The sequence below is a fragment of the Lolium perenne genome, chromosome 2 (assembly GCF_019359855.2).
Source record: "Lolium perenne isolate Kyuss_39 chromosome 2, Kyuss_2.0, whole genome shotgun sequence".
Classification (NCBI taxonomy): Eukaryota; Viridiplantae; Streptophyta; class Magnoliopsida; order Poales; family Poaceae; genus Lolium; species Lolium perenne.
In genome coordinates this window covers 157,058,339-157,067,810 of record NC_067245.2, presented here as the reverse complement: position 1 = coordinate 157,067,810, position 9,472 = coordinate 157,058,339, and the positions used below count along the sequence as shown (strand labels likewise).

At 44.1% G+C, this 9,472-nt stretch overlaps 1 non-coding gene across 1 annotated transcript; it reads right to left on the bottom strand.

Annotated features, from left to right (window-relative positions):
• Window positions 1–1,440: 1,440 nt before the first annotated feature.
• On the bottom strand, window positions 1,441–1,579 carry LOC127322127 (small nucleolar RNA Z247). The gene has a single exon (XR_007864541.1). It is a non-coding gene; the product is annotated as a small nucleolar RNA Z247 (small nucleolar RNA).
• Window positions 1,580–9,472: the final 7,893 nt, after the last annotated feature.

The window sequence follows — 9,472 nt, the reverse complement described above, 5'->3', positions numbered from 1 at the left end:
GTGGTGTTTCAAGATTGATGACTTTGCTAGGGACACGGTTAATAAGAAAAGTGGCTGTGGTGAAGGCTTCATCCCAAAATTTGAGAGGCATGTTTGCATGGGCTAAAAGAGAGAGACCAACTTCTACAATGTGGCGATGTTTTCGTTCTGCAGATCCATTTTGTTGATGTGCGTGGGGACATGAAACATGATGTTCTATGCCTATGCGTTGGAAAAAGGAATTGAGTTTCTGATATTCACCTCCCCAGTCAGATTGAAGGGCAAGGATTTTCTTGTCAAAGAGACGTTCAACATGATTTTGAAAGTCATGAAATCGAGCAAAAACATCAGATTTTTGTTTAAGGAGATAGATCCAAGTAAACTTGCTATAATCATCAACGAAGCTTACATAATACTTGTTGTTCCCAATGGAAGCACAAGCTGGACCCCACACATCTGAAAAAATGAGCTCTAAAGGAGCACTAGAAACACTGCTAGATTTCGGATAGGGGAGTTGATGACTCTTCCCCTTTTGACACGCATCACAAATAGAGTTTGCTGAATCATCCTTTGAAGAAGGAAGTTTATTTTGACTAAGGACTCGTTGAACAACATCAAACGAGGGATGCCCTAAACGCCTATGCCACCGAGCGGTCGATGGTTTATTTACTCCAAACACTTGCTTGGTCGAGGTAGATGAACTCGACGAGAAAGGATAGAGGCCTCCACTGGATCTACCGTGAAGAAGGGTGCGCCTCGTGCCCTGTTCCTTGACAAAAAACACATGAGGGTGAATTTCAAGAAAGGTGTTGTTATCACATGCTAGTTTATGGGCTGAAACGAGGCTTTTTGTGGCATGAGGAGAATGAAGAACATTGTTCAGGTGGAGTTGTTTTTCACAAGGGGTAGAAATAATTGCATGACCAATATGACTGATATCCATACCTGCTCCACTTGCGGTGTGGATCTGCTCATGGCCATGGTAGCTGTCGCGGGTGGTGAGCTTGTCTAACTCGCCCGTAACATGATCAGAGGCACCTGTATCAAGGTACCAGTTGGTGTCGACTCCGTAGGCATGCGACGATGAGCCTGCTGACTTCTCGTCGCCGTTGTAGTCCTTGTTGAAGCGCTTCCAACACTTGAGCGCAGGGTGCCCGTACTTGCCGCAGATTTGGCACTGCGGGCGTGGGTTGCCGTTGGCGTCGAACGGCTGCTGGCTGTTGGGGCGCGCAGAGTTGTTGTAGTTGCCGCCCCCGTTGCCACCACCGCGGCCACCATCGCCGCGTCCTCGGCCGCCTCCACGGCCGCCGCAATAGCCGTTGCAGCCTCCACCACGGGAGGCCAGGTTGACGGTGGAGATAGAGCCGCCACCACCGCCGCCTCCTCCTGGAGGGCCGCCACCATAGTTGAAGGAGCCTGCAGCAGCTCCAGGAGGCCCGCCGTTCTGGATGTCGAGGCGGGTCTCGAAGTTCAGCAGATGAGCGTAGAGCTCGGAGAGGGAGACCGTGTCGGTCCTGGTGGTCATGGCCGTCACGAGCGGGTTCCACTCAGAGTCCAGGCCAGCCAGGATGTATGCCGCTAGGTCATCATCTTCCATCTTCTTCCCGGCGGAGCTCATGGCGTCGCCGAGTCCTCTCATCCGTGCCACATATTCAGCGACACGCATCTCGCGTTTTTGTGTGCTCGCAAGCTGCATACGGATCTGCATGACTTGGGCACGAGACTGCGACGAGTACATGGCCGTCAGCGCCGCCCACACGTCCGCCGTGGTCTCCAGAGCAGACACCTGTGTGAGCACTCCTCTTGACAGAGAGGATAACAAGAAACCAAGGACCTGCTGGTCCTGGGCTACCCAGGCAGCATACGCAGGGTTAGGGACGATCTGTTTCTCCTTCTCACCTTTGGCGTTGGTGGACTCAATCTCATGAGTCTCGGCCGGCTGCGGCACTTTGCCATCCAGGAAGCCGACCAGCTGGCGCTCCCGCAAGGGCGGCATCACCTGCGCCCTCCAGAGCGGGAAGTTGTCCCCGCACAGCTTCTCCGTCACGACGCCAGCTTGCGGAGCAGAACTGGGGACGAAGGAGGAAGAGCTCGACACGGTGGAAGAAAGGAGCTCTGATACCATATCAAACTTAAGAGAAGGATTGGTTCGGCGTATCCAACAGGATGCCGTGGGTTCACTTTATATAGATGCCTCAGAGGCGGTACAGATTACATCTCAACAACCATACAACAAATCTATCTCTAGCTATCTCTAGTTTACCGTGGAGTACAAGCCAAGTACAAGCTACGGATATACACAATCCTAACTAACCTCCTTCTAGATACAACTCGTTTAACAAGCAGTGTGGTGAAGTGGGGAGGCGGGGGTTGGTTTATATAGGCCGGGGCGGGCGTATGGTGGACGGAGTGCAGCGGGATGGTGTACGGGTCCAGGGCTTCGCCATTGGCCAGCGCGGCGGCGGGGCAGCCTGTCCGAAGCGCGCTAGGGTTTTCGGAGCGCCTCCACGCGCGGGAACGGCCGGAAGAGCGACGGAGGGCCACCGCGCAGAGAGCGCTCGACAGAATGCGGCGCCCAGGCTGACGTCACGGGCAGCGCGTCGGGTGACGTTGCTAGGCTTGCGTCAGCAGAGGGGAGGGTGGCGCGCGTGCGTGAGGAAGCTCGCGTCCAAGGGAGTTCGCTAGCTAGAGCTCGGGTTCGTGCGCGAATCCTGGGATTTGGCCGTGGTGATCGTGTCCATGTTGACCACGGGCAAGTATGGCTGGTGAGGTGTATGTCAGGGATGTGTGTGCCCAGAAGGTTTTGGTCTAGCAGAAGTGTGGCACGAGGCAGGCAGGGTTAGTACAAGTTTTGGATCAAAACTAGTCATCGCCCAATTCCTCTTCCCCTTACTCTACGGAAGCAAAACAAGCCACAGCGTGCTATTTTGTTTTTCTGAATTGGAGAGAAGGGAGATGGATGTTATATTGGTAGGATAAGATACGTTAATGGCAAGGTTGATATGAAAAATATGTAGAAAGGGATTTCGTCTAAAATAATTGCCCAAAGTTGGGTTTGATTTGGACTTCACAAGTTTTGAGCACCCGAGAAGTATTTATTTTATTTTTAGTGAACAGAGATGAAGAAGGTGTGGTGCACTAATCCATAAGATTTGGAATTCATTTTCTCAAATGGGTTGGCCCTTTATTTTCAAATACAGCCAAAACCGAGAACATGTTGGAGAATAAAAAAAAAATTGAAAGTATCCAAAAATGGTGTCTGTGCTAGTTATGCCCTTATGTAGCATTGCACAGTTTTAACAATCTTTATTATTATTATTTTAAAAAAAAAACTTGATGCATGAAATGATAGAACCATCATTTCAAGGCATTGAGTTAAAATGAAATTTAAAAATAAGATTATACCTTTATAAATAGTATTTTCAGAGAAACTAGTGAGGTATTACTCCTCACACTCTTTTCTTGATAGCACACACCAAAAACCATTATGTAAATAAGTTTGAGTGGCTAAGTGAGGGAGGAAACAAGATTTAATTAGGAACAAAGTTGAGAGAATAAGTGAAGAAATATTATCTCCAAAACTCTTTCTTAAACAAAACAAAACAAAAGAGAAAATAACTTCATAGGTCTTAGTAAAATTGGAGAGTGATATTTTGATATTCAAAGGTGTCCTTCAAAAAGAATTTTTGGAAAGAAAGAATTAATGGAATTGACCAAATGGTATCAAGGATGATTATGATGTCATAATTCATCAAATCTTGAGGCTAATGTGGTGATGATATAGGATAGATCATGGAGATGTATTAGTGGCAATGACCATGGATATTTGATCACAAATCAAATAGTCTAAAAATTTAGTTTGGTGCCTATGGCCTTGATTTGATTTAAACTAGATAAATAGGCTTACTTGAAATATTTTGACATGAGAGAGGATTTTTGAAGAGTACAAAGATATATGGTTGAAATAGAATAAAATATGGATCATTCCATTTTCCTTAGGAAACCAAGTCTGCATATAAAAGCTTTTATAAAACAGTAAAGCCACATAAGTAAGGGTAAACCATTTGGTAAATACTTTGTGCAGAAATAAAAAATATCTTTTAGAAACCCTTTTGTGATACCATGATCAAAGGTGATCATAGCCAAATTTAAAAGGAGAGGGTTTTTGACAAGATCTTTTGAACTAAGATTTTTAGGACAAAACAAAAGAGGGTTTTGTGATTTATGTCAAAAATGTTCCATTTGTTTTGAAGAGAGGAGGTTAAGGTAATACAAGAGTGACCATAGCTTAACTATTTTTCTTGAGACTAGAAGATGTGAGTTGAGCTACTTATGGGAAACCAACAAGCATAGGGTTTTATGTATTGGCAGGGAAAGGAAATGAATTTTCCAAGGCCACTCATGTGTTTTAATTTGTGAGATGTTAAGTTGTTTTAACACTAGAGGTGTTGTTCTATGAGGTAACTCAAGACAAAACTCCACAAGCAAATCAAGGCAATTCATCTAATTAGTTTATAGAAAAAGTTTTTGTTCCCCCTAATTTTTGCACTAAGGACAACTAAACAAGGTTGCAAAAGTTGGGGTGTTACAGATCTTCCACCCTTAAAATAATCTCGTCCCGAGATTACTAAGCGTAGGACTAGGTAGGTTTTCATAGTTGACTAAAGTTAGACTCGTCTTCTTGTAGAAATAAAGTTGTCGAGAAGGTCGTTGCTTCATCTTCTGGGAAACATGATGGATTCCTGCAGAGGGCGAGCTTCGTGAAGAGGTTGACTACTCCATGTAGGTGTTAGATCTGTAGCTTATAAGCGATCCTAGCGGGGTTCAAGATTCCGGGAGAGTTAGTGCACTCCAGCGGTGCTTTAGCAAGGTTGAAAACTTTTTAGAGTTAACTTTAAATTTTAGTGGGAGACGAGGGGTTTTAAAAAAACTCTAGCTTCGGCTACGGGTCTTGTCGGTGCTTTCGAAGAAGTGATCTTTCTCTCGTCTTGAATTGAAGCATCTTCAGGGAGCGAGGTGCAGTCCACAGCTTCAAGGGGAGTTAGTGCATCCCAAGTTTCCAACGGTGTTTTAGAAAGGTTTAAAATTTTAGGGTCAGCTCCAATTTTTAGTGGAAGACGAAGTCTTCCACCCTTAAGGTTTTTCATCGGGCTTTTTGGAAAAACTCAGAGCTTCTGCCTTGTAGTCCTGTCTGGGGCTTCTGACGAAGTCGTCGATCTTCCGTAATCAGATGAAGAATTTTCAGGGGGCGATGTGTAGTCCACGACTTCAATAGGCACTCACGGTGTTTACTAAACCATATAACACACTGTACGTTTGTAAGTCGATGAAGCGCCTGGTTGTTGTACATATAAAGCAGCATCAAAGGTCATCGGAGACAATCTTCTGCTTGAGGGTCGGTGCTGACTTGTACCAGCTAAGAAGTGAGCGGGTATCTTACACCTAATCTTGAGTCTTGAGGTATCTTCATGAGCTTTACTTGATGAGGACCAGATGAACCATGTGGTGTAACTTGGCTTTGATGATATTGTTTTCTCAGCTTGTTAGACGGTGTGTTAGAGAGTAGTTTTTAAAAAGATATCCTTGAGGTTAGCGCGATTACTCCAAGGTTAGACCAAGTTAGTATGGCTTCTCGCAGGGATGCAGTCAATCTTGAAGGTACTGGCTTCTGCTTCCTTGGCGTAGTAGAGATGCTTCAGCTGATCTTGAAGGTAGTCAGTGTAGATAAGGTTTGGGTTAGTTTTTCCTGACAGTTGAGAACAACTGCTAACGAGGTTAGGGTTAGAGTTTTTCGTTCACCTATCCAACTAACTAGCAGTTAGCAAAACATTGGCGAGGTAGGTGAGGGTAAAAACATCTTAGGGAGGCTTATTACGCTGGGTTATCATACTAAGAGTGTTTTTCAGACCGAAATGCCAACACAATCATACACACAACAAACAAATAAAAACACTCAAGGCAACACACTTAGGGAACTACAAGCAATCATCACACCAATCATGGTACTCTAAGTACCCACGGATGCCTAATACACGGGGGTAGCTCAATCAAAGCGATTGAGTTTGTCCTATCCATCCTATATGTTTGGGGCTGGTCACATATGTTGATGTCTTCATCTGGCTGACATCGACTTCAACAAGGATTCTCGAAGCAGTTGGTGGTGAAACAGCCTGGTGTTGAGTCGTTGATGTTGAAGTGGAGGCGAAAACTGTGTAGATCTTCTGGTCTTAACATCCCAGGGATGCGAGGTCTTCGAAGGGGTAGCTGTTGAGGTACTCCCGAAGTCGAGATCTTCTCGCGGCTGGCCTAAAAATTACTAGTCAAGATACTGAGGACTTGATCCCTGACGACCGCAAAAAGTGCGGGTCCAAAGAGGAACAAGGTCAGCTCCCTGACAAACTTTGGTGGCAACCAAAGACAGGGTCTAATTATTTCTTTATGTATACAGTAAGTCGGCCTCCGATCTTCAATAGTTGCTGTTGGAGATACAAGAGTCTTCCTGAGGGATTGAGCCATCTTTGATTTCGAGTCTCCTGGTCTGTGTTGGGGACATCGTCCAATATGTAGGTTTGAAGTGGATGAGACAAAAGAGTATGAAGTTTCAAACATTTATAAAGCGGAGAGATAAGAATTTAGAAGTTTTGAAGAAATGAGGAGTAGGAGCTATGCTTCCGACTAAAGAAAGAGTTTGTTTTGTAACTAGTTTTTCCCAAGTACTCGTTTCCTAACTAACGTCCATGCTAACTAAGGTCTCCTACAGTCAGGATAGCTCTGATACCAGCTCTGTGGGGACCCCGGACTAGCTGTCCAAAATCCATGTTATGTGTACAGTTCACGATCCCATGATTAGTGCGTCGTGAACACATAACCGAACTGATATCAAATTACACCATCCATTACAAAGTGGAATAAGAAAATTACAATGAGGTCACATGACCATTACTTACATAATAGCCTCGAAGGGCCTAACTAAACATCAGAGTAGCAACATCACTTCAGCAGCGTAGTACCCAAGTCATCTGCCATAACCCTACAGGCAACTGACTGGGAAGACGTTCCTAGCTCGCATAGACGTCGTCAACTCCTTCCTCATCCATCGTGTTCCTCCGAGTCTGGCCAAGTAAATAGCCAGGGACAAAGCCTTGAGTACATTGGAATTGTACTCGCAAACCATCAAGAAAGGTGCTAACAATGCTAACTAAAAGAGACAAGAGAAGAAGGATAGTTTCTCTTGTGGATATAGCATGTGAAAGAGAATCAGTCTCTCTTGTGGATATAGCATCCCAACATCGCAGTTGAAGGGGACACTAAGAGGGTTCTATGACATCTCTATATCTTTGTTAAAGAAGATACTTCAAAAGAGTTCTACAACATAAAACACTAGGAAGGGGGTAACCCAGTTTATTTCCTTTCCGACCATCTCCACATGGTCAACCAAACCATTCTAGTACCCTTCCGGTACTCCGAAAACAAGTTCCTTTTTCCTTTGGTAAACACTTTCTCAAACAAAACTCATCAGGCTAAGCAACAGCCATTTCAACCGTCCATGACCGCGAACACGGCTATTCGAATAGATTTGACTCTGCAGAGTTTGCACACTTTCCCCACAAGATCCGCGAGTTTATCATGTGGGCATCATCCCTGCATATCAACTATGCCATGACAAAAACTCGGACATAGCCTTTCGCCTATTCGTCTAAGCACGGGATCCTACCCTATGGAGTATGTACCTCCCCGGCACCGTGGCAGCTCACCTCACTTTGAGCGTGGCTCCACCGCCAAGCCAGGAGACCCATAGTGTCTTCCGGACGGGTCAGCCCCGAAGGCCTCCCGTTATACTATTGTCTCCACCAACGACAATCCGGATTCAGGGGTAACCTTACCCTTATATAGTTGTGCGGTGTCCCATGCTAAGAAGAACAAACTACGGGCTAAGCCCCGTCCCACCCCAGGGTAATGTGGTTGCGCGGGTTAATTGTCACGGGTGAATACTTAGGCGCCAAAGTTTTCGAAAACAAGATTTTCTTTTCAACCATCTTTGCCAAGATCCTTTCCTTTCATAAACACACGCTTGGGTAAGTCCAACTCACCCAAGGTTTTCAAAAATTCTTTTCAACAAGGTATTTTTCCAAGGGGGTTCCCAACCTATAGTTTTATGAAGGAACTAAGAGTCACAATGACATGATGCTAGCCATCATACCACTAAGGGGATGATAATTGAGGTGTTAAGGGGATCATACATACTTAGGATAAGCATGCATAGGGACAATATAATTAAGATGATTCAAACAGGGGTCATGATGTTAATCATCATACCACTAAGAAGATGACAATAGGGATATGGTCAAGGGGGCATACATGCTTAGGGTAAGCATGCATAACATCAACAAGGGGGTTCACATACTTGGGAGCAAGTATGCAAAGCATCAACAAGGGGTTCAACATACTTTGGGAATAAGTATGCATAGAGTAGTGGAACACAAATCACACATGATACAAGGAACCAAGTATATAATGGAGCAATGAGCACAACAAGAAGGATAAATAGCAAGAGATCAAAAGATGGCTTGCCTTGTTGGCTTGTTATTCCCTGGACTTCTTTGACTCCATCCAATAAGAATTCCAACAATATAAATAAAATCCCCTTCCGATCCACTTCTTCTTCTTTCCGGAATTGTTCGCATCTATCGCCGAAAGAAAAAAAAACACACATACACACAATCACAAACCAATACATCAACGCATCACATCAAGAAATAAAACATGACACTAGTTCCAAAGAGTTGGTTTTGGTTTCACAAAAAGCTTTGCAAGTGGTTTCACAACATTTGAAATTTTAAAACTTTAGTTATATATTTTTGGACAACAACTAATCATGGATTTTATTTAACTAGCAAAACAACTTTATGTGAACAAAAAAAACAATCAAACCTAGGGTATATAATGAGATAATTTTAATATGAAAAACTTGTTTATACCAAAAAAAAATAGTTTCCAATAATTCTATAACCAATTTCGAAATTAAACTATCCATAGCACACAAATAAAATACCATTTATAATATGTAAAAATACCATTGGTATGGGACCAGTGGAGTTTGAAAGGTGTTTTAATTTTTGATCTTTGAAAGTTGGAATTACTGGATTTGGTTCTATAATTCGGGAGATATGGATTTTATAAGTTTTCTGATTGTTTTAAAATATTAACAAGGTTTTCTCAAAAAGATCTAAACGGACCAAGTCCGTGGGCCGAGACGAGACCGGCCTATCTGCTGTCCCGCGGGCAGTGGAGAAAAGAAAAGAAAAACTCTGAAACTGGGCTAGACACGTCAGCCTAAAACAAATGCTGAATGGGTATGCTACCCTTGATCCTAATCTAACGGCCCATGAGAAGCAACAAGACTTAAACTAGCAGGATCGCTTTAAAAACCGTGCAAAAAGCTATGCTAGCTCACGTTCTGATCAAACACACGAATACGCGACGGAGCTCACGT